Source organism: Hemitrygon akajei, chromosome 3, assembly GCF_048418815.1.
Source record: "Hemitrygon akajei chromosome 3, sHemAka1.3, whole genome shotgun sequence".
Lineage (NCBI taxonomy): Eukaryota > Metazoa > Chordata > Chondrichthyes > Myliobatiformes > Dasyatidae > Hemitrygon > Hemitrygon akajei.
This window is the reverse complement of record NC_133126.1, coordinates 12,209,712-12,236,390: the sequence shown is the minus strand read 5'-3', so window position 1 is coordinate 12,236,390 and position 26,679 is coordinate 12,209,712. Positions and strand designations below refer to the sequence as shown.

General features: G+C 42.3%; 1 long non-coding RNA gene across 1 annotated transcript; it reads left to right on the top strand.

The window, feature by feature from the left end:
• Positions 1 to 13,815: 13,815 nt before the first annotated feature.
• LOC140723152 (uncharacterized) lies at positions 13,816 to 17,431 on the top strand. The gene is made up of 3 exons (XR_012097823.1): positions 13,816 to 13,857; positions 14,942 to 15,074; positions 17,282 to 17,431. It is a non-coding gene; the product is annotated as an uncharacterized lncRNA (long non-coding RNA).
• The last annotated feature ends 9,248 nt before the right edge of the window (positions 17,432 to 26,679 follow it).

Sequence of the window (26,679 nt, the reverse complement as noted above, 5' to 3'; positions counted from 1 at the left end):
ATTGTGTCATTAGTCTAGTGTTTTAAAAAAAAAATGATGGTTGCTAGGTGGAACCTAGGTTGGTTGAGCCGGAATGGCCCTTTCCATGTTCTATCTCTAAATAAATAAAATAACTTGCAGTTTGTGATCTTCTAACCCCTGCAGTTCCTTGCCTAATCTATTTTGTGAAGACCATGAGCCTTCCTCGTGGGTTTCACTAATATTCCATGGTTTAGTCTGTGTTGGCAACAGGTCATACTGTGACCCAGTAGATCCCAGTAGATGTCACATTGATGAACCAGTTGCCAGTAACAAATTCTGAAATATAAAGGGATACAAGGAATGACTCAACATTACCAAAAATCTATGAAATCATCATGCAAGGGTAGCCAGCTCTTGGTAACCCTGTTTCTAGAGTTCTCAATGAGATGAGATCAAACCTCTGTATGTCAAAGACCACCAATGCATGGATTTCGTGTTGTGGTTCCCTCTAAACTGTACACCACAGTGTCTCATCTGCAGCTATATGTGCTGGCTGGGGATTGATAAACAGATTGAAGACTTGGCCAAAAGCTGCTCAAGGTGCCGAAAAGGTTAAAATGCACCCCAAAGGCACCGTTACATCAATGGGAGTGGCAGTCTTCTTCATAGCAAAGAAGGCATGTTGACTTTGCTGGACCATTCATGGACTCCATGTTCCTCATTGATGTGGATACTTATTTGACGTGGCCAGAGGTTATATCAATGAAGCCAACTAGCTCAGCAAAGACCGTCTCCGCTCTGAGGACTATCTTTGCTAGAAATGGCTTACCAGAAAAAAATTGTGACAACGGACCACAAAACATGTCAGAAGAATTCCATCTGTTCATGAAGAAAAGTGTCATCAGACATCTCAAGTCAGCTCCTCACCACCCAGCAGTGAATGGGTCAGCTGAAAGGTTTATCCAAACCTCCAAGAAGTTCATTGAAGTGAAGGGCAAGGAGCACTTTTTTTCTAAAACTTCCTTTCTCTGTATGAACTCTGTTCATGCAATGACCAATCAAACACTTGTAATGCTGTTTGTGACCAGGAATTTGAGATCTCATATAGACAATCTCTGGGGGGAAGTGCAGAATAAACAGTTCAGCCAGTTGCCAAGTGAAGCAACAAGGAGCTTTGAGATTGGACAGCAATTCCTAGCACCTGGTTACAGAGAAGACAAGTGGGCACCTGATAGGATAGCTACAAGAACTGGACCACTGACGTACACAGTGGATGTTGGAGATCAGACAAGGTGATGTCACCTGGACCAGCTATTGTATGCTCAATCAAATAACACGCTTGAGTTTATTGCATCCAACAGGATAGATATATTACAGTCACCAGGCTTGCCTCTCAGTGATGATGTCACTGACAGAACGTGACACCAGAAGCCGAGAACATTGTCTTAGACAAGACACCTTTACAAACCACTCCACAGTTCTAGAGGAGCTACACTGAAAGAAGCAGAACACCACCCAAAGGACTGAACCTTTAGAACTGTAAGGTTAGTTATGGACTGTTATTGTGAAAGCATCTTTATTTGAAATATGGATTGTGAAAGGGAAATTGAATGTTTTGTGCATATCCAGTTTTATGTTGCAGTAACCTAAAGGGGGAGGAAGTGTAATGTATGGATCTATTTCTTTTAGAGCAATGTCTCCGCCCCCCCCCGCACTATGTATTGATCTGTTGTCTGTGCATGCACAGTTGTCTACACATGCGCATTGTCCTCTCTTGCTCACGCTACGATATCAATATACCAGTTAAAGTCATCTCCACATCTGTGCTTTTATTTATTATATATGTAGTTGTGTACAGACACAACATCTACCATGAAGAGATGAATTGGTGACTGCTTTAGAGGAACACTCCCATTCAGTCCACCAGCATGACCTGCATTGCCAATTGCCTGTATCTTTAATTTTGTCTCTTTCCCACTTTGACCTTTTCCTCATATACAATCCAATAAAGTGCAATAAAAAATTCGGTTGGGTTCGTCTGCTGTATCAAGTGTTGTTGGTGCAGAATCCTCTGCACTGGTGAGTCCCCACATTCATTGGAGGACTGCTTTGTCATGCTTTGTTTCGTTCGCAACAGACGGGATTTCCCGGTGGCCAACCACTTTAATTTCACATCGAATTCCAATTTGCCTTTCCAACTTTTGGTAATTTCTCCCCTCCTCTCCCTTCCCTCTTTTTATCTAATCCCCATTCTGACTTCCCTTATACCCCTTCTCTGAGTCACCTGAAGAGAAGGGGTTAGAGGGGTTGAGAAAAAGGGAAGAAGGAGGGGCATCAGAGAGAGGTTGCAGTTCAGAGTTTAATTCAGACTCAGTTGGTGAGGAATTTGCATGTTCTCCACGTGAGTGTGTGGGTTTCCTCTGGGTGCTCTGGTTTCCTGTGTCAGGAGGATGTTATGAGAATGCAGGGTGACTTGGACAGGTTGGGTGAGTGGGCAAATGTATGGCAAATGCAGTTTAATGTGGATAAATGTGAGGTTATCCACTTTGGTGGCAAGAACAGGAAGGCAGATTACTATCTAAATGGAGTCAAGTTAGGAAAAGGGGAAGTGCAACGAGATCTAGGTGTTCTTGTACATCAGTCAATGAAAGCAAGCATGCAGGTACAGCAGGCAGTGAAGAAAGCTAATGGCATGCTGGCCTTTATAACAAGAGGAATTGAGTATAGGAGTAAAGAGGTCCTTCTGCAGCTGTACAGGGCCCTGGTGAGACCCCACCTGGAGTATTGTGTGCAGCTTTGGTCTCCAAATTTGAGGAAGGACATTCTTGCTATTGAGGAAGTGCAGCGTAGGTTCACAAGGTTAATTCCCAGAATGGCGGGACTGTCATATGTTGAAAGATTGGAGCGACTGGGCTTGTATACACTGGAATTTAGAAGGATGAGAGAGGATCTGATTGAAACATAAGATTATTAAGGGATTGGACACGCTAGAGGCAGGAAGCATGTTCCCGCTGATGGGTGAGTCCAGAACTAGAGGCCACAGTTTAAGAATAAGGGGTAGGCCATTTAGAACAGAGGTGCGGAGAAACTTTTTCACCCAGAGAGTGGTGGATATGTGGAATGCTCTGCCCCAGAAGGCAGTGGAGGCCAAGTCTCTGGATGCATTCAAGGGAGAGTTAGATAGAGCTCTTATAGATAGCGGGGTCAAGGAAAATGGGGAGAGGGCAGGAACGGGGTACAGATTGTGTATGATCAGCCATGATCACAGTAAATGGTGGTGCTGGCTAGAAGGGCCGAATGGCCTAGCACATTCGGTAAAGTTAAGGGGGAGGTTCCAGACAGGGATACAGCCAAAATCTCAGCAGTCGAGCTGTTAAAAGATGATGACATATCACAATAGCAGCAAAGGTGTAAGGAGGGCATGGCAGTGAAGGGTCCCAGTCATCTTGCACTCCATGCTCCTGGACCTTGACCTCCATCTGTCAGTCAAGGTGGTTGCCTGTGCATCAGCCTTTCCACATTTGTAAATCTGACAGGAGCAAAGAATATTGGGAATGGCGAGGATGGAGCACTGTGGGAGGGGTGTGGGACAGGTGGCAGAGGAGGACTGCCAGTGGTGGTGGGTAACACTGTGCACCCAGCTCTGAGAAGCCAGGCAGGGGAAGGTCATTTGATTCCAAACAATTGGCTTATTGATCATTACAGAATGCCTTTCTGGTGCTTCCCCTTTTCCCAACCAAGATTTTCCCCTCCCTGACCCCTTCCCATTCTCAGTCCACAATAGAGACTCATATCAGAATCAGGTTTATCATCACTAACATATATCCTTTTTTCTTTGCAGCTGGAGTACAGTGCAATACACACAATTACTACAGTACTGTAGTAAAAGGCTTAGGCACAGCAGCTATTTATAGTAATTTAAAATGACCTGGTGCTACAACTGTCACGATAGATTGTTTCACCTGGGTTGCAAATCCCTGAAGAATTTAATGGCCAGTAAGGGTTTTCATCAGAGCTGACAAACTGATCATGGACTATAAGTGATGTGCTGCAAAGGGTTTAAGAATTACTGGGGTGGAGAATTCAGTCATGCAAATGAGACCCAAGAAGTTGGTGATCAAAATTTTCAATACAATGTACAAAGTATTTAAATTCATGAAGACACTAATTTTAAAGCCACCAGTTTTGAACAGATTCTGAGACAATTTAAATGGATCAGCATGAACCAGATGGACTGAAGGATCTATTTCTGTGCTGTACTTTTCTGTGACTCTATGGACTACATGGAGAATTGATCCTCAGGCATTTGTGCCTAGAGTGGATCCATCGATGATGTCAAGTGCAGTTTGCAGTGAAGAGTTCATTAAATTATTGGATATTATTACAAATATTTAAAAGCTAATTTCATTTGTGTGAATATTTATACTTGATGAACTGGTTTGCATTACTTGAGATGAGGAGCAGTTATTATCCCTCGTCCTTGAACCAGTGATGATAATTTCACTTAACTTCGTTCTCCCCATCACTGAACTGTTCCCAAAACCTATGGAATCACTTTCAAGGACTTTTCATCTCATGTTCTTGATATTTATTGCCTATTTATTATTGTTATTATTATCATTTATTTGTATTTACGGAGTTTGTTGTCCTCTTACACATTGGTTGTTTGTCTGTCCTGTTGGATGCATTCTTTCGTTTCTGCTTTTGTGTTTCTTGTATTTACTGCAAGTGCCCTCAGAAAATGAGTCTCAGGTTGTATACTTTGATAATAAATTTACTTTGTACTTTATTTGTCTATGATACATTGTTGTACACAGACACTGCAGTTTAACTGAGAGTTACGACTTCCAATAAAGTATTTCAATTTATAATTCTACAATTGTCCATTACCATATTTATTTAATTAGCAATACAATGCTGAGTAGGTCCTTCTGGCTCTTCAGACTACGCTGCCACAACAATCCCACAACCCCAATTTAACCCTAATTCAATAATGGTACAATTTACAATGACCAATTAACCTGCCCAGTATGTCTATGGACTGTGGGAGAAAACTCAAGCACCTGGGGGAAACCACACATTCTATGAGGATCTACAGTGACTCCCTATGGAACGGTACCGGAATTGAACTCCGAACTCCAGAACGGCCCAAGTTGTGACAGCATCGTGCTAACAGGTACTCTACCATGATGGCTGCTTTTGGCAACTCAAAGAACTGCACAAAGTGTGAGAGGAAGACACTTCATCTTTCAGTTAACCACTTTTCAGTCTCTCCAGAATCAACTTTGCATAACACTGTCAGACAATTAATCTACAGTTATGACTTTTTATATTGAGGATACAGTGTGTAAAGAGGCTCACCACCCAGCAACCCCCCACCAAGTTAACACTAGCTTCCTCACAGGACAATTTACAATGAGCAGTTGACCTACTGACAGGCACATCTTTGGACTGTGGGAGGAAAACTGAACAGCCAAAGCAAACCCACATGGATACGGAGAGGATATACAAACTCCTTACGGGCAGCGGTGTGAATTGAACCCGGGTTGCCTGTCCTGTAAAAGCCTTGTGCTAACCACTACACTATCAATCTGCCCCACGGTTTATTTCTTTAGCTGCTCATTCACCAGTCGCAGCTGCCTTGCAAAGTCTTCCCTGCTGTTATTTCATCTCAAAAACAAAATGGAAGGCGTGCCAGAAATAAATCCAGGACATTCTGTAAATACTCAGCGGATCAGGCTGCAGCTTTGTATAGAGGAGTAAAATTAGTATTTTGGGACCACCTATTGAGTGAGACCTGCCTGAAACTGAGCAAACTCAAAGCAGGGGCCCCCATGAGCCAGAAGAGAAGGCCATCAAATCATGTAACCCTGCTGTCTTCACAAATATCACTCCGTGATCAGGATAGGGGCTGAACATTTGGAATACAGTATCTCGGCCTGATTTATGAATCTACTAATACTAATCCACATGGTGCTACTTGGGCCATTATTTCCAACCATTAAGCACAATAGTCATACAATTAACTTTGTGACCTCCCATAAAACCCCTATCAATACAGATAATTGATTATCATTAATAAAGTCATGATTTCTGTTCTTTTGAGTTGACCTCAGACCTCCAAGCCTTAATATGCCTGTTAATGTAACCATATAATATTTAAAATGTAAACAAGTCATAACACCACACCCTCATTTTAAAAAAATAACCACATCTCTCACAGGACAGGAAGATACCATTTTAACCTCTCCGTATCGCTGTTTATATACCCATGTTATTTTATTCTGATGATATCTGAGGACATTTAGTGAATTAACAATTAGGGTGTGATGGTGTGAAAATCCTTAAGATGCTAATTGGAAATTATACACTACTGGGAGCTAACTTTGCTGAATTATGATTAAATTTAAACCAATTATTTTACTACTTCTCACTTCAACAATTTTTTGAACTGTATTAAATAAGAAGGGTGATAGAAATGTGCTATCTGATCCCAAGTCCTCAGCAGTGGCTCAATAGATGGGATGCTTTCTGCTGAGTCAGAGAAAAAATCAGGGACAACGTGGCACTGAGGGATTGCTTCACTGTTAATGCTATCATCCTTTGCGTGAGGTATTTTCAAAACCTAATATGACCTTTGGGGCAGAGGAAAGAAAAAGAGCATGTGGCGTTGTTTTGTAGAAAAGTGAGGAAGTGGTTAAACCTGATGTCCTGGTAAATATTTGTTCTTCAGTAAAATAACAAGATAGCTAGTTTTATTTTATTAGTTCAGGATCTTGTTGTGCACAACTTGCAACCTCTATCATCCTTTCTGCGTTTTTTTTCTAACATTAAACTTCAAAAGTATTTCTTTGGCTATAACCTGAATCATTGAAGCCCCTATAGAAATATATCTCTTTTTTAGAATTCTATTCTCTTGATACAAAGTATAAGAATTTGTCGTGTTTTTGTGGATTCTAGTTAATTGGGACACATCGAGACCAGTACGTTTTGGCCCAATTAAGTGGCTGCCCCAATTAGCTGGTTTCATGGAAATAGTTAAAAACGTATAAAAATTACAAGCTACTATTTAACAGAGTAACAAATAATGTATTTAAATGAAATACAGAACAAATTAGAACACACCAATGCTACTACAGTACTATAATACTGTGTATTAGATTTTTAATGGTTATTAATGGGGAATTCATGCAGTGTATGCTGCTGTGCTCTTTTGACTGTAAATTAACAAAATCATTGCTGATAATGGATTGCCTTCACACCACGCTTTTGACAATTGCACCCCCCAAATCTTCACTTTCATTGTAACATTTGAGGTGATTGTTGATATCTTCAAATTTGTCACAGTTCCTAATTTGCTGAAGTAATGAAATCATTTAATTTTAATTCCTGGCCATTTTGGGCATCTCCAAAGTAACAGGTAGCATCTATGAAAAAGAGTAAATAGTTAATGTTTCAGCCCGAGACCTTTCATCAGCACTGGAAAGGAAGGGGAGGAGTCAAAGGAAGAAGGTGGAGGAAGGGGAGGAAGTAGTACAAGGTGATAGATGAAACCAGGAGAGGAGTGAAGTAAAGAGCTAGGAAGTTGGAGGAAGGGATAAAGGGCTGGAGAATGGGGAATCTGATAGGAGAGGACAGAAGGTCATTGAAGAAAGGAAAGGGAAGGGGAGGAGTACCAGAGGGAAGTGATGGACAGGTAAGGAGAGAAATTGTGAGAGGGAAACAGGAAAGAAGAATGGTGAAGGGAGGCAATCAAGAGATCTATGTTCATGCCATTGGGTTTGAGGCTACCCAGATGAAATATAAGGTTTACTCCTCCAACCTGTGTTTGGCCTCATTATGGCAGAATGAGAATGGGAAGTAGAATTGAAATGGGTGGTCACTGAGAAATCTCACTTTTTATGGCAGACAGAATGAAGGTGTTCCATCTGGATAGCCTCCAACCTGATGGCATAAACATCGATATCTCAAACCTACTAGTTGTTCCACCCTCTCTTTCATCATTCCCTATTCCCATTTCCCTCTCTTACTTATCTCCTTACCTGCTATCACCTCCCTCTGGCACTCCTCCCTCTTCCCTTTCTTCCATCGTCTTCTATCCTCTCCTATCAGAATCCCCCCTTCTCCAGCCCTTTATCTCTTTCACCATTGAACCATGGAACATTACGGCACAGAAACAGGCCTTTTGGCCCTTCTTGGCTGTGCTGAACCATTTTTCTGCCTAGTCCCACTCACCTGCACCTGGACCATATCCCTCCACACCCCTCTCATCCATGTACCTGTCCAAGTTTTTCTTAAATGTTAGAAGTGAACCTACATTTACCACTGCATCTGGCAGCTCATTCCACACTCCCACCACTCTCTGTGTGAAGAAGCCCCTTTAAACTTTTCCCCCTTCACACTTAACCCATGTCCTCTGGTTTTTTTTTTCTCCCCTAGACTCAGTGGAAAAAGCCTGCTTGCATTCACTCTATCTATACCCATCATAATTTTATATACCTCTATCAAATCTCCCCTCATTCTTCTACGCTCCAGGGAATAAAGTCCTAACCTATTCAACCTTTCTCTGTAACTCAGTTTCTCAAGTTCTGGCAACATCCTTCTAAACCTTTTCTGTACTCTTTCAACCTTATTAATATCCTTCCTGTAATTTGGTGACCAAAACTGCACACAATACTCCAAATTCGGCCTCTCCAATGCCTGATACAACCTCACCATAACATTCCAACTCTTATACTCAACGCTTTGATTTATAAGGGCCAATCTGCCAAAAGCTCTCTTTACAACCATATCTCCCTGTGATGCCACTTTTAGTCAATTTTGTATCTGTATTCCCAGATCCCTCTGTTCTACTGCACTCCTCAGTGCCCTACCATTTACCTCGTATGTTCTACCCTGGTTTGTCCTTCCAAAGTGCAATACCTCACACTTGTCTGTATTAAACTCCATCTGTCATTTTTCAGCCCATTTTTCCAGCTGGTCCAAATCCCTCTGCCACCTTTGAAAACCTTCCTCACTGTCCACTACACCTCCAATCTTTGTATCATCAACAAATTTGCTGATCCAATTTACCACATTATCATCCAGATCATTGATATAGATGACAAATAACAATGGCCCCAGCACTGATCCCTGTGGCACATCACTAGTCACAGGCCTCCACTCAGAGAAGCAATCCTCCACTACCACTCTCTGGCTTCTCCCATTGAGCCAATGTCTAATCCAATATACTACCTCACCATGTATACCTAGCGACTGAACCTTCCTAACTAACCTTCCATGTGGAACCTTGTCACAGGCCTTACTGAAGTCCATGTAGACAACATCCACTGCCTTCCCTTCATTGACTTTCCTGGTAACCTCCTCGAAAAACTTAATAGATTTGTTAAACATGACCTACCACGCACAAAGCCATGTTGACTCTCCCTAATCTGTCTATCCAAATACTTGTAGATCCTATCTCTTAGCACACCTTCCAATAATTTACCTACCACCAACTTCAAACTTACTGGCCTATAATTTCCCGGATTACTTTTAGAGCCTTATTATTTAGAACCAATTGACTTCCCAGCTCTTTACTTCAACCCTCCCTCTCTCCCACTTTCTCCTATCACCTACTACCTTATAATTCTTCCTCCCCTTTCTGCCACCTTCTTGTTCTGACTTCTCAGCTTTTATTTCCAGTCCTGATGAAAGGTATAGGTCCAAAATGTCAACTGTTTACTCTTTTCCAAAGATGCTGCCCGGCCTGCTAAGCTCCCCCAGAATTTTGTGTGTATTGCTTTGACTTCCAGTGTCGGTAGATTTTCTCATGTTTGTCATCTACGTTAGGAGGACATCTCATTAGTTCTGGAATGAAAAGCAGCATCCTGAGAGCAGATGTGGCAGAGAATGAGGAAGTGAGAGAAGGGAATGTTATTTTTACAAGTGACAGGTTGGTAAGAGTATAGCCCCCATAGCTGTGGGAGTCAGTGGATTCATAAAAGATATCAGGAAATAAACTATTTCCGTTCTGGAATGAAAAGCTTTAGCCTGAAAGCAGATACACCAAAGACAGAGGAACTGATTATGGAATGAAAACCTTCCTTCTTCAAAGAAAGCGGCTTCCCTTCCTCACCAGCAACACTGCCCTCACCTGTATCCCTTCTATTTCGTGCACAACTGCCCTCACCCCATCCTCCCGCTACCAAATCATGAATAGGGTTAATCATGTCCTCACCAAACACCCCACTAGCCTTCACGTCCGGCAATTAATTCTTTACAACTTAAGCCATCTCCAACGGGATCCCACCACCAAACACATCTTTCCTAATCCCCCACTTTCCACTTTACAAAGGGATCGCACTCTACATGGCTCCCTTGTCCACTCATCCCTCCCAACTGATCTCCCACCTGGTACTTACCCTTGCAAATGGAACGTGCCACACCTCCTCCCTCACTACCACTCAGGGCCCCAAACAGTGCTTTCAAGTGAGGCGATACTTCACCTGCAATTCTGTTGGTGGTCCTTTACTGTATCCGGTGCTTCTGGTGTTGCCTCCTGTATGTCGAGCACCTTCACCCCATCTGCCACAAAAAGCAGGATTTCTCAGTGGCCACCATTACAATTCTACTTCCCATTACTATTCTGACATGTCAGTCTGTGACCAACTCCAGGATGAGGCCACACTCAGGTTGGAGGAGCACACCTTGTATTCTGTCAAGATAGCCTCCAACCTGATGGTATGAACATCAATTTCTCGTATTAAGGGAGGGAAGTTTAGGGGAGACATTAGGGGTAAGTTTTTTACACAGAGAGTTGTGGGTGCCTGGAATCGTGTGGATCATCAGAGGCACAATACAGGCCCTTCAGCCCACAAAGCTGTGCTGAACATGTCCCAACCTTAGAACTACCTAGGCTCTAACCATAGCCCTCTATTTTTCTAAGCTCCTTGTAGCCATCCAGGACTCTCTTAAAAGACCCTAATGTTTCCAACTCCACCCCCACAGCCAGCAGCCCATTCCACAAATTCACTACTCTCTACGTAAAAAACTTACCCCTGACATCTCCTCTGTACCTACTTCCAAGCACCTTAAAACTCCGCCCTCTCATGCTAGTCGTTTCAGCCCTGGAGAAAAAGCTTCTGACTATCCACACAATTAATGACTCTCATTATCTTGTAAACCTCTATTTGGTCACCTCTCATCCTCCATTGCTTCAAGGAGAAAAGGCCGAGTTCACTCAACCTATTCTGCTCCCCAATCCAGGCAACATCCTTGTTAATCTCCTCTGCACCCTTTCTATGGTTTCCACATCCTTCCTGTAATGAGGTGAACAGAATTGAGCACAGTACTCCAAGTGGGATCTGACCAGGGTCCTATATAGCTGCAACATTACCTCTCAGCTCTTAAACTCAATCCCACGATTGATGAAGGCCAATGCACCGTATGCCTTCTTAATCACAGAGTCAACCTGTGTAGCAGCTTTGAGTGTCCTATGGACTCAGACCCAAAGATCCCTCTGATCCTCCACACTGCCAAGAGTCTTACCATTAATGCTATATTCTGCCATCATATTTAACCACCTCACACTTATCTGGGTTGAACTCCATCTGCCACTTCTCAGCCCAGTTTTGTGTCCTATCAATGTACTGTTGTAACCTCTGACAGCCCTCCACACTATCCACAACACCCCCAACCTTTGTGTCATCAGCAAATTTACCAACCCAACCCTCTACTTCCTCATCCAGGTCATTTATAAAAATCACAAAGAGTAAGGGTCCCAGAACAGATCCCTGAGGCACACCACCGGTCACTGGCCTCAATGCAGAATATGACCTGTCTACAACCACTCTTCGCCTTCTGTGGGCAAGCCAGTTCTTGATACACAAAGCAATGTCCCCTTGGATCCCATGCCTCCTTACTTTCTCAATGAGCCTTGCATGGGGTAAAACCAAATTGTTTAGCAACAGTCTTCTGTCCCAAATAAACAAATGGAATCCCACCCTTTTTCCCAATTAGTTTTTCTTCTTTAAGAGTTGTGCCAAACAAGCAGCTGCCTTGATTAAACAACAGGCAAATTTACCAGAATCCATTGCCTATATTCTGATTTCTGACCTGGTATATATATATACACTCTTTCATGTCCTGTTAATCTGGGTCTCCAAGTTCCTCTGCTCTCCCACCAGACTAGCTGCGGTTTCATTCAGAATGTTATTCATTTCTCACCACACTACATGGCCTCACACTTGCTGTGAATGCATTCTGTCTGCCTCCTCTCAACCATATCTCCATTTCATCCCTTTGTCAATTCCTTTGGTCCTTGAAAGAACTACACAGTGCATTTTGCTGCATTTACAGAATGAAACACCACCTTTTCTTGGCCTGTATCCAAACCTTTGAAATGATCCAGAACTGAATGTTGAGTAACTCCCCGTAGCTGTTTTCTCTCAGTTAGCTGGTTTATAATCCGGCTTGCTACCCACTCTTGAAAAGTATTTTGCTTAAGCCATTGTAATAGCAAAATTGTACACCATTAAAAGCTTTCCTGTAGAAGGACTTAGATTAGGAGAATGGGCAAAGAAGAGGCAAATGGAATACAGTGTTGGGAGGTGTATGGTCATGCACTTTGGTTAAAAATAAAGCACAGACTATTTTCTAAATGGAGAGAAAATTAAAAAATCTGAGGTGCAAAGGGACTTGGGAGCCCTCGTGTAGGATTCCCTAAAAGTCAGGAGATTGTGGCTGAGAGGGAAAATGGATAAGCCATGATGAAATGGTGGAGTAGACTCGATGGGCCTAATAGCCTAATTTTGTTCTTATGATCAGGGGTTCCCAAAATTTTATGGCATGGTCCCCTACCATTAACTGAGGGGTCCATGGACACTAGATTGGGGACCCCTGCTATAGATCTCGTGCATTAGAAGACCCCATTTCTCATGTGCACTAATACTTGGGATAACTTCATATCATCTCCCGATTGATTATCGGTGCTTGTCCATAAATGAGGTCAAGTTTAGCCATCTGAAGTTCATTGTCCAGTTCCTAGTTGGGATGCCACAGAGCTCCATATGCATTACATAGGGTTCTTCTTGTTTACTTGAATTCATTCTGATGATAAATTGGTTTATTATTATCAGTGAACTATAGTGAAGAACTTCGTTTTGCATGCCATACAGATCTATTTCATCACGTAATACCTTATGAAAGTACGAGAGAACAGCAATAACAGAGTGCAGAACATAATGTTGCATTTACAGAAAATGCACAGTGCATGCAAACCATATGTGTGAATCCATAATGAAGTTGTCTGCAAGGTCAAGAGTCCATCTCATTGTACCAAAGGGGCCATTCAATAGTTTTATTAAAATGGTATAGAAGTTGCCCTTCAGCCTGGTAGTACATGCTTTCAGGCTTTTGAATCTTCTGTCTGATGGGAGGAGAGAGAAAACAGAGTGCCTGCGGTGGGTGGGGTCTTTAATTATGTTGACTTGTACTCTGCTAATAAATAAATAGCAGAAACCTAATCAATTTATTTGACTGTTTAATTGCCTGAACGGTTACCACGGGGGATTTGACTTCGTAGGCAAGAGTCTATTGCTGCCTGCTTTGAGAATGATCTTTTAAAAACATGATGTGCTCTGCTTACTGACGATCACAGGCACTAGTAGGGAAGAAGAACCCAGTGTGGTTGTCAAATTTCTCTCTGAGATGTTCAGTTCCATTTCATGGAAATGTTTTGTTGTGGCTCTGAATGTAATAAATGGGGATGGGGAACCATTCGGAAGACTGCAACACCAAATTAATCTCATCAGTGGTATGCCAGCTTTCAATTTTTAACCCAAAAAATTTATTCTGCTTCACTGCAGGAGATTTCGGAGAGAAGAGATTTGACTACTAGCAGAGTTCTACAGAAGAGTGAGTATTAATCTTTTATCTCCACCCATCTTTCAATTCTTTTACTTTCAGAGAAATTTGGATAAATATATGGATTGAGTGTTATGGAGGGCTGTGGTCTGGATGTGCATTGATGGGACTAGGCAAAATAATAATTCAGCATAGATTAAATTGGCCAAAGGGTCTGTTCTGTGGTGAAGTGCTTTATGACTATTACTCCGCGTTGCACGGAATCTCTACTTTAAGACTCCAGTTACTGAAATTGTTGGGTATTTTAGGGTTTTCAGTAATTGAGAATGTACTGATGCAGTCAGTAGTATGTTTGCCTGCCAGCCCAAGCAGTTCTCATCGTGACCATTGATTCTGTCTGTGTGGAATCTGCACATTTTCCATGTGACCACCTGGGTTTCATCTGGGTGATCTGGTTTTTCTTCCACACTCCAAAGATATGCAGGATGTTAAGTTAATTAGTTACGTGTGGTGGGAAAATCAGGGTGGAATTGATGGGCTCATGAGAGAGACTAAGTTGCAAGGAATTAAGTGGAATACTGGGATTAATATCCTGCTTCGAGAACTGAAACAGACTCAATGGATGGAGTGGCATTCAATGCTATTAGGAAATATAGGAATAGCTAACTGTACATTGACTGTAATTTATATTTAACCTTAATGATTTTATCCTTCTGAATGAGCATGCATAGCTATGTTTTAAGTATTAAATCAATAAACAATTGTTCTCAAAGTAGTTCTTCCATTCTCTTCTTGTGTGTTTTCTATTTCCATTTCCACAATCATGTAATACAACATGATGAAGTGCCTCGCCCAAAAAGTCGACTGTTCCTCTCCATTGATGCTGCCTCACCTGCTGAGTTCCTCCAGCACTTTTTGTATGTGATTCTGGATTTCCAGCATCTGCAGAAACTCTTGCATTTATAATACAAGATATATTTAATATATATTTTACTTCATATTGTCTTTGTTTGAGGTTTCACTATCCATATGTGTGCGTTGTCAAATGCCAGGGATTAACAAAAGTGAAAAGCGGCCCACTTGCATTGCAGCATAATGGGCAATGTCTAGTTATCTTCCTTTCTTTTGCCATTAGTTATGCTTCATTCAAGAAATTGGATTGATCCAAACAATAGCAGAGACTCAAGATGCAAGCAAGGCTTTAGGCTTGTTGTCATTCTGAGATATTCATGAAGCTGAGAGCTGAGAAGCTGACTCAGGGAGTTCCGGTGAGTTCTAGACAACTTGGTTCATTTTAAAACACATGGTTGAAGGAAGGGTGGGTTGTGTTTCAGATTTTAGCTCTACCTATGGCCACAGATCTTCTACACATAGGTTTCGAGCAAAGTCCTCATTGTACATGTTCGGAAGCCTCTAAAGATGATAAAAGAATCCTTCAATTTATAATTAATATTGTCTTATAATTTATAATTATGTATGCATGGTATATATATATTTTGTACAGAATGCAAAATCACCACAATCTTGTTGTCTTGAGCAATGACAATGAAGTTCTATTTTATTCTATTCTACTCAATATATCTTGAGCTGGAACCTGAGTACACAGCCATCCTGCCTGGATTGAATGCAAACTTCTGATCAGCCTGACCTGGTTTCAAAGTTTTCCTCCTAACACTTTGGGGGGGGGGGTGGAGTTTAATAATATAAGCATCTTCTAAAAATAAACTATCTGAAATCAAAGCAAAGAGATTAATGTTTTTTTTAGTGTGAAATACATGAGTGCATTGTTCGTTAGTAAAACGCAACTTCATAGTTCTAGTCTATTTTCTACAGTGGAGAAGAATATTAACCAGGTACATACTTTTATTATTAGGAATCAAAGGCTTAAATCTTTGCTAAGGATGTAAACTGGATCTCTGCCCTGTTGAAACATGTTAATTCTTACTCCAATGTTGCATTTAATTAATGCTGTAAATTGAATACATCATATATTCATAAGAAGTTGTATCAGACCTCTTCTTGAAGAGTAAAGATGAAACAGGATAAAGGAAAAGGTGAAGGGTAAAGATGAAGTATGTGGTCATTATGAGTACAGTAGGGGACTTCTGTCTAAAGTACAGACTATAGAGAAGCTTTGCAAATAAGCTCTGCATGTGGCAGGTACTCTGTCCATAGAAAGTAACTGAACCTGGTTTATTGCTGCTTGAGCGATGCCGTATAAGACAATAGGTTATTTATTTAGCTTGTTTCAAAACAGACATTGCTGACTAAGTTGCTTAATTCAAAGAAGCTTGTAGACCAGATGGATAATGTCATTTAACATGTCAAATAACTGATGTGTTTATGGTTGGAAGGGTCACGTGCTCAGGGGTTAGCTTTACAACAGTAGCGGAGATTTTTGTCTTCAAGAAGCTTTTTGACTGTTTGTATAAAAGGGATATCTGGGGAAATATCACATACATGTGAAGACACCCAAGTAGAAGAGAAAGGGAATGAAAACAGAATTTCATGTTTAATTGGAATGGGGTAAAAGAACATCAACAAAATGGAAGAAACATGGGGCGATCTAGAATTCATTCCTCTGGCTTCAATCTCTGCAACAGATGATTTGTTTGTCTGCATCATTGGCATATCATTTCAGTTTATAGGAATTGTACCTGTGGTGGAAATGCTTTGTGTTTTAGAAATTGATTGTAATTTGGAAGTGTTTAAGATAGAATTCCTCTGGGAGATTTAAATGTGTTTTAAGAGTGTTGTTTGGATTTAAATGTGTATCACTGAAAATAAATGAACTGTGTTTCAACTACTTTGTTAGCTGAATTATCTTCTTCTTTGTAGGGGTGGGTACACACTGCTCAATAGTGGGTATTTGCAACTAAACTCACTGTGGTGAATAAACAGGGAAGTGAACTAGTCTTTGAAGCTTGGGTAGTTACGGTATAATCTCCCTTTAGTGAGAGTATTCATGACTATTTATTTCCAACAGGGCTTAAGGTCTTTGCTTGAGTTTAAAACTTTGCGGTCAGCAAACCCAATACCATCACAAGCAGGTGCACTGGTGTATCTATTAAAGTGGCCACTGAGTGTATGCTTAAGACACAGATAGAATTTTGCATAGCATGGGAATTTAAGGTATGAGGAAAAGATAGGTAGATGGAGCCGAGTCTACGGTCGATTCAGCCATGGTCTTATTGAATCGTGGAGCAGGCTCAAAAGGCCAGGTGACTGCTTCTGCTGTGATTTCTCATGTTCTTAGGTAAACTGTTCATCCTAATTCTTATTTCAACAAAAATGAAATTTTGTATGTAAGAAAAAAAAGCTGTTCCTAATAATTACATTGTTGTGGAAAATTAACTTTGCCCACTGAGCACATGATGCAGAATATTGGTCTAAAGAGTTGAAATCCACAGATAATCAGAAAGGATTCTGTTATTGTAAAATTGATCAGTTTCTTATAATATTATTTCACCCTCAGGACAAAACAGAGTGAAACATACTTTTTACCCACCTTAAGTTTATTCAAAGTAACTGAAATGCTGCCAGGATTTGGCAGTAGGCTTGCTCAGGCATACTTATCGACTTGGCCCAGCTGTCTCCTGCAAGATCCAGAATGAATTCACCACTTGAAGACCTGCAGAGATAAGACTTGAGGCAACAGATCATTTAATCCATATCAATGTTTCTCTCCAGCATCAGCAAGTAATTTTATAGACCTCTCTCCGACCTACCACCCTCCTGCCCTAATTCATCGATTCACATGGACACTGTTCCCTCTAAACTATATGGGTGTGTGGCCATGCAGTAACTTAATTGAACTGAATTTTTAACTGTATAATGTAAATATAATTTTGAAATTATGGTAATCTAATTTTGAAATCTATGTTAATGTATTTGTGAACAACCCTGTAACTTACGTTGCTAATGTTTCAAGTTACAACTCTGTATCAAATTGTAACAATAAACACAGAATGGAAGTCAGTAACTCATTGTTAATAAATCACCAGCCCACTGAACACTAATGCCATCTAGTCAAAACATTTAACTTTTTCCATTGTGCCTGGCGGTTGTTTTGACTGCCTGACATCTTTTACTTAGGTTGTGAGCTGTAGTTTTGATTTTTTTTGTACTATGAACATCAGCTCTCGGGACGTGTAAACATTTCCTGCTCAGAGCAATGTTTGGTCCATGCAGCTGTAAAAGAAAAATAGAGGGAACATTGCACATGGACATGATGGAACAAATTGTCTCATTTTGTGTCGTTAAATTTTGTGTTTCCATGACCACAGAGTATAGTTGCAGTTGAGCTGTTTCTCTGCAAAGCCCTACCTCAAAACTTAAATAACCATTTTGAATTCTAGACTGAAAACCACCAGCAGTGTTAGAATTCCCCAGCCTAGAAGAAGCCCTATCACATTCTGAGCAATGAAATCAACTTATGTGGCTTTAAATGTTGGTCAGTCTTAATGACATTATGGATTTTTTTTGTTTTACTGTGCCAATATGAAATAATCCTAAATTATCACAGAAACCACATATTGCATGCTTAACTTTACTTAATCAATAGTTTCAGAAGTAACCAATAAGCTGGAATAAACCTCTGTCACAATTCCTTAGCAAGTCCTTAAATATTGTTCCGCAAGAATAATTTGCGGGATGTAATCAGGGGTTAGCCCAAACGTGCTGGTTATCTACATAAATGACAGAATTGCTCTGCAATATGGGAGTCAGTTGGGTTTTGGCAGACAGTTGTTTGGCCTGATTCACTTCAGTTTCATGCAACCATTGCTCAGCCCAAACAGTTTGAAAGTCCATCCAAGTGACAGAATGCCATTGGTTAATGGGCAAGAAAAGCAATGTTGAAAATGAGAAACTCAAGCACTGTTATAAGGGAACATTGCTGCTTCTCTGCACTTCATTTAACATAGCAGGACATCTTTAGGGCCACCTTCCTCTGACAAAGCAGTGTAGTTCTCTCTATAGGTAGAACAATGTGGCATTGGATTGAAATGAACTGAGCAGAACTGAATATTGCTGGACTGTTTTGATGACTTGCAGTTTGATGTTATTTATTTTGTGTTTCTTGCTCATTTTTTGTGCCATTTGTGCAATTTCTTCTTTGCAAAGTTGGGGTTTTGATGTTGTTTTTCTTTGGGTTCCATAGTTTCCTGTTTTGTGACTGTGGATGGATCTCAGGGTTGTTTATGCCATATATATTTGGTAATTAATGTAGTTTGAACTTTGATGAGCTACTTAAGGGCTTTAAGATGATGGCCAGGCAGATTTTGAAGAGCAACACACACAAAATGCTGGAGGAAATCAGCAGGCTAGGCAGCATCTATGGAAAAGAGTAAACACTTGACGTTTCAGGCCAAGACCATTCACCAGTTTTGAAGAGCTTATTAGAAATTCTAAGATTCGATGGAAGACAGATGGAAGACCATCAGACACAAAATACTCTGCAGATGCTGGGGTCAAAGCAACATGCACAACACACTGGAGAAACTCAGCAGGTCGGGCAGCATCCGTGGAAACAAACAGTCAACATTTCGGGCTGAGACCCTTCATCAGGACTGAAGAGGGAGGGGGCAGGGGCCCTATAAGAAGGTGGGGGGACAGTGTGAAGGAGAAGGCTGGTAGGTGCCAGGTGAAAAACCAGTAAGGGGAAAAATCAAGGGGTGGGAGAGAGGAAGTAGCAGAGAGGGGATAGGCAGGAAAGATGAAGAAGGAACATAAGGGGAAAGCACTATGGGTAGTAGAATGAGGCCGAACCCTGAGGGAGGTGATAGGCAGCTAGAGGAAGAGGCAGAGTGCAGAGACAAGTTCTGGTAATTCCCTCCCCCTCCCTTCCCCTATCCCAGTTTCACTCTGCCCCAAACAGTCCTTCCAGGTGAGGCAACACTTCACTTGTGAGTCTGTTGGGGTAATCTATTGCATCCGGTGCTCCCGGTGTGGCCTCCTCTACATCGGCGAGACCCGACGCAGATTGGGGGACAACTTCGTCGAGCACCTCCGCTCCATCCGCCACAACAGACAGGATTTCCCAGTTGCCACCCACTTCAACTCTGCTTCACATTTCCATTCGGATATGTCCATACATGGCCTCCTCTACTGCCATGAAGAGGCCAAACTCAGGTTGGAGGAGCAGCACTTCATATACCGTCTGGGTAGTCTCCAGTCCCTTGGTATGAACATCGAATTCTCCAACTTCCGGCAATTCCCTCCCTCTCCCTTCCCCCATCCCAGTTTCACTGTGCCTCGTCTTCCAGCTGCCGATCACCTCTCTCATAATTCTGCCTTCTTCTACTACCCATAGTGCTTTCCCCTTACATTCCTTCTTCACCTCTCCTGCCTATCCCCTCCCCCACCCCTTGATCTTCCTCTGATTGGTTTTTCACCTTTCACCTTTCCCCTCCCCCCACCTTCTTTATGGGGCCCCTGCCCCCTCCTTCTTCAGTCCTGACGAAGGGTCTCGGCCTGAAACGTTGACTGCTTATTTCAACGGATGCTGCCCGATCTGCTGAGTTCATCCAGCTTGTTTGTACGTGTTGATTTGACCACAGCATCTGCAATGTACTTTGTGTTTACTATTGTTATTTTTGTTAGGCTAGGTGAAGTAATGGCAAAAAGTTTCCAAAGCACATGTAAGCAAAATATAGTAGACTCGGAAATCAGAAGTGAGAACCAGAACTTATGGTAATTTTCATGAAAACAGACAATAGGTTCTTAGTAAAGACATGGAATTAGTTTGTTATTGTCACTTGTGCTGAGGAATAATGAAAAGCTTAACTTGTATTACTGTTCATACCGATCAGTGCATTGAAATTCTTTCCTCCACCATCAGTTTACTGAATGGACAATAAACCCATATACACTACCTCGGTTTTGTTTCTTATTTTTTGCTCTTTTTCAACTACTTATTCGATTAATTTTTTCCCAATATATATTTCTTATTATAGTTGATAGTATTTTATTATTATATATTGTAATGTTCTGCAGCCTCAAAATAAACAAACTTCACAACATAAGGCAGTTATATTAAATTTGATTCCAAATCTGACATTTGACAACATGCTTTTCTTTCCAGCACCTTTAATGGGATGTACCCATGAGTCATGCTCTTTCCAATGTTGTTATTAATTTCTACATAGAGGAATACAGAGTACAAGAAAGTGTATATAAGAGGTCAGAAAAGATTTTTAAAAACCAATTACATTATATCTGTTTATAATAACAATTACATTACCCCGTATTCATATAAGTTAATCAATAGTTATATTAACTATACTAGTTTATTACAAAAGAAAGAAACATCTAAGTCCTACCAAGGCCGAAGCTGTTCATTAAGGAGAAAAAAGGTAAATACGTTCTTGTATAATAAAAATTAATAATAGCCAAGATTTGAGTTTAAATAATGAATCTGAGTTTTTGAAAATAATTCAGAAAAGGTCCCCACAATGTTTGAAAGTCTTGACGAGATTCAGAAATTGAGCAACAAATCTTCTCTAAATCTAAACATGACACATAATGTCGCATAACCATTGAGCATGAGTAGGAGGAAGAACATCTTTCCATTTAAACAAAAGCGTCCTCCTGGCTATAAGAGAGCAAAAGGACAAAATATGTAAATCAGATGCCTTCAACTTAATATCTTGTCCCGCGACAATACCGAAAAGGACCGTCAGAGGGTTAGGCTTAAAATTGACCTTAAAAAAAGTAAGGAAAAAGTTTGAAAAACTTCCTTCCAATATTTTTCAAGATTCGGACAGGGCCAAAACATATGAATTAATGAGACTTCTCCATTATTACATCTGTCACAGTAGGGAGATATATCTGAGTAAAAACGAGATAGCTTATCCATAGTCATAGGAGCTCTATGTACCACCTTAAATTGTATGACGGAATGATGAGCACATAACAGACAGACAGACATACTTTACTGATCCCGAGTAAGTAACGATGAAGTATTAACCAGTTTAAAAATTTCATTCCAAGTTTCCTCAGATATTGATGTCTGTAAATCGTGTTCCCAAAGATTTTTAATTCTGTCTAAAGGAACATCCCTCGTCTCCAGTGACATACCATAAATCTTAGATACTGAGCCATTATGAAGAGGTGTCAGACTAAAAATTATGTCTAGTAAGTTCTTATCTGAGCTTATAGGAAATGTACATAATTGAGATCTTAAAAAGTCTTTAATTTGTAAATATCTAAAAAAGTGAGTTTTGGGTAATGAGTCATATTCAATCCTGACCTTCAGTAATATGTGTGGAAATTCCATGTTCTCCATGTGAATGCATGGGTTTCTTCCGGGCACTCCAGTTGCCTCCCACATTTGACAGGCACAGGATCAGTAGTTCAACTGAACACAATAAATAATTACATTAGTGTGTTTGTGAGTAATAAACTCTGAAAGGTTTGATACAAATGTATGGAGAATTTCAAAGCAAATGGGGTTAGTATAGGGCCGGTGTAGATGATCGAGTAAAATCTTTGAGCCCAATGTATTTTCTTACCATGCTGTATCACTCTATGAATGTGTTTATTGAGATTGTTACAGCCGGGGTTGGTAATGGGGATAAGTTTCAACTACCTATTAAATGTGCCCAATGGTGTGTGCCTCAAATAGGCTCTGACAGCTAAGTCCAGCTCCTGGCCTTCACATATGGCTTAGCTACTAAGCCCAGTGGAACTGTTTCTACTGACAGGAGAAGGGGCAAAGGCAGCCTTAAAACCAACTGTTTCAGGCAGATGGGGCTTGTAAGCCATGCTTGGCAGTTTATCTAGGAGAAGAAAACTCTGATCTCAAACCTACTCTGCTTTGCGGCAATAGCAACCCATGGGGAATACCTCAGGAGTAAACCTCAAAGGAAAAGTCCTGAGCTGGAGTTCTTAAGGTCGTCCTATGTTGAGTTCAATGCTGACTGGCAACTCCTGCGACACTGCAGGTGCTAAACTGTATCGGTCTCTGCCGTTCCTTCGAGTTCATTAGATGCGTGGAGAGGTGGTAATTGCTACATGGGCAACAGTTTTCTCTCCATGTTGTACTGCCCAGGCTTACATATCTAGACAGCTAGGATGTAACATCCTGGTAGACCACGAATGACAGAGACCTAACGTCGCTCTACCACTCTGTGAACAGGAGGGTCACAGCACAAACTTCTGCCTTTGCAAACTTGCTGGCATTAACTAGGATTTTGAGCAAAGATTCACATTCAGGAAGAAATGGAAAAAGATTTCTGAATTTATAAACTCATTGGAATTCTAGCACTCACAAAGCCTTTTACGGGCCTCCTGGTATTTGTCAGAAAAGGTGTGTAGGAATTAAAGGGGCAGTATAGGAATATTTATTTAGCAAAATGTTAACCGTTTTACTCAGAGTATTGAAACACTTAATGAATTTTCCACATTCCAGATGGTCAAATGCCAATATTGTGAAAATGCTTCCTGCACAATGGAGACCGGAGCCAATAAAATTTAACACAGCTGTTTTAAAAAAGGAATTGCAGCAGGCAAAAATGTTAAGGCACAATGAGTTAAAGTTTCTTCATTCTTACTCACCATGTGCTGGAGAAAATGAAGATTCCAGACAACCATTCCTCGACAACACTATAGTAGGTCCCTTTTGCATCATTCTGACTCTGAACTAATTCTTGATTTAAAACAACACATATGGAACAGTACTGCTCAAGGACAGGCATTTCAGCCTGTCAAGTTACACCAAATAATAAGCTAATGACACCTCATCTCTTCTGCCAGTGGATGGTCCACATCCCTCCATTCTCTGTATGTCCATTTGCCTATAAGTTACCTGCACCAGCTCCACGCTGGCAGTATATTCCAGGCACCCACCACTCTGTGTGGGAAAACAAACTGTCACGTGTATCTCTGAATTTCCCCCTCTCACCAGAAATGCATGCCCTCTAATATTAGATATTTCATCCCTGGGAAACAGATACTGGCTGTCTATCTATGCCCCCTCATCATTTTATAAACTTTTGTCATGTCAGCAGAGTACAGGTTCTTTGTCCAATAGTGTTGCACTGACCTTTCAACCGACTCGAAGATCAAGCTAACCCTTCCCTCTTACACGGCCCTCCAATTTTCAATCATCGATGTGCCTGGGAGTTTCTTAAATGTCCCTAATGTAAACGCCTGTCACCATTCTTGGCAGGGCATTCCACCAGTCTCTGTATAAAGGAATTAACTCCAACATCACCCCCATACCTTAAAATTATGTCCTCTCATATCAATAAGACCATAAGAACATAAGATATAGGAGCAGAATTAGGCCATTTGGCCCATTGAGTCTGCTGTGCCATTTCATCATGGTTGATCCATTTTTCCTCTCAGCCCCAATCTCCTGCCATCTTTTTGTATCCCTTCATGTCCTGACTAATCTAGAATCTAACAACCTCCACCTTAAACATACCCAATTTGTTGCCACAGCTGCCTGTGGCAACAAATTCCACAGATTCGCCATTCTGTGGCTAAAGAAATTTATCCTCATATCCATTCCAAAATGATGTCCCTCCATTCTGAGGCTGTGTCAGCCCTTTTGTGGTGAACTACATATACCTGTCTGGACACGCCCCCCCCGCTGACTGCTCCTGTGGCTCCTCCCACTGACCGTGGCTCCTCCCACAGACCCGGTATAAAGGCAATTGGAGACACAGCCCCGGCCTCAGTCTCCAGGATGTAGTGTGGTGGTCAATTGCTGCTTGTTCTTTCTTCTAGCCAATAAAAGCCTATATCTCGCCTCACGTCTCCGAGAGTTATTGATGGTGCATCAATTTTATTGGCTGGAAGAAAGAACAAGCAGCAAATGACCACCACACTATATCCTGGAGACTGAGGCCGGGGCTGTGTCTCCAATAGCCTTTATACCGGGGTCCGTGGGAGGGGCCACAGGTGCAGTCAGCAGGGGGGCGTGTCCAGACAGGTATATATAGTTCACCACATTCATCCCCCCTTTGTTTTAAAAGAGAGTCCCCATGGGGCAAAGTTTCTTACAAGTATATTTACAGGTTAAGTCTATCAGGTGGTCGAATCTGTCGCTGCGATCTACGTAGCACCGGCTGTGATTGCACAGGTGCCGGTGGTGATTGCACCGGAGACGGTGGTTGTGCTGGTTCCGGCCTGACTGGAGGTGTCAGCCCACTAGGCGTCAGTGATCCCTCATGCGTGTGCAAGGCGCCTGGTATATGCGTGTGTGAGGCACCCGGTATGGGAGTGTCGTGAGGAGTCTGTGTAGGGCTTGGTGTGCGCGGTGTAAATTTTGCGGTGGAGAATAGAACTCTCCACCTACAACTGTACCGGCCTGGAAGGCTCAATGAGCCCCCTGATGCCCTGATGCCCTATCCCGGGGAGCGTGTGCCAGTGTGCAGCTCGACCAGCTATACGCCCTCCATGCAGATCTTTGCCACCCGGGGGTCACCCAATTTTGCCATTTTGTGAAAGCCCGGAACCTGCCGTACTCCCTTGAGGACATCAGGACGATGACCAGGGACTGCCAAGTCTGCACTGAGTACAAACCGCACTTCTACCGTCCTGAAAAGGCGCAACTTATCAAGGCCACCCGCCCCTTCGAGCGACTGAGTGTTGACTTTAAGGGCCCCCTTCCCTCCACTGACCGCAATGTCTACTTTCTCAACATTATCGACGAGTACTCGTGGTTCCCCTTTGCCATCCCCTGCCCCGACACCACTGCCACGTCCGTCATAAAAGCCCTGCGCCAGCTCTTCATTCTGTTTGGATATCCCTGCTATATCCACAGTGATAGAGGGTCCTCCTTTATGAGTGATGAGCTGCGCCAGTACCTGCTGGCTAGGGGCATTGCTACTAGTAGGACCACGAGCTATAATCCCCAGGGAAATGGACAGGTGGAGAGGGAGAATGCCACAGTGTGGAAGGCCACACTTTTAGCCCTTAAGTCAAAAGGGTTGCCGGTCTCTCGATGGCAGGAGGTCCTCCCCGAGGCACTCCACTCTATCCGCTCTCTGTTACGTACGTCCACCAATGCCACCCCTCACGAGCGCCTATTTTCTTTTCCCAGGAAGTCTGCCACTGGGACCACCCTACCGGCTTGGCTGACGTCCCCAGGGCCAGTGCTGCTCCGGAAACATGCGCGGAGCAATAAATACTCCCCGCTGGTCGAGAGGATTCACCTACTACATGCGAACCCCCAGTATGCCTACGTGGTCTTACCTGATGGGCGGGAGGACACAGCCTCCATCCGCGACCTGGCGCCTGCAGGAGCAGCAGACCACTACCCCCAACACTCCACGGTAACTATGAACCCTGTACCCGAGGTGACACCACGCACACCAAGCCCTACACAGATTCCTCACGACACTCCCATACCGGGCGCCTCGCACACGCATATACCAGGCGCCTCGCACACGCATGAGGGATCACTGACGCCTAGTGGGCTGACACCTCCAGTCAGCACAACCACCATCTCCGGTGCAATCACCACCGGCACCTGTGCAATCACAGCCGGTGCTACGTAGATCGCAGCGACAGATTCGACCACCTGATAGACTTAACCTGTAAATATACTTGTAAGAAACTTTGCCCCATGGGGACTCTCTTTTAAAACAAAGGGGGGGGGTGAATGTGGTGAACTACATATACCTGTCTGGACACGCCCCCCCTGCTGACTGCTCCTGTGGCTCCTCCCACGGACCTGGTATAAAGGCGATTGGAGACACAGCCCCGGCCTCAGTCTCCAGGATGTAATGTGGTGGTCATTTGTTGCTTGTTCTTTCTTCCAGCCAATAAAAGCCTGTATCTTGCCTCACGTCTCCAAGAGTTATTGATGGTGCATTACCTTTCCACCCAGGGAAAAAGTCTGAGGCTATCCACTAGATCTAA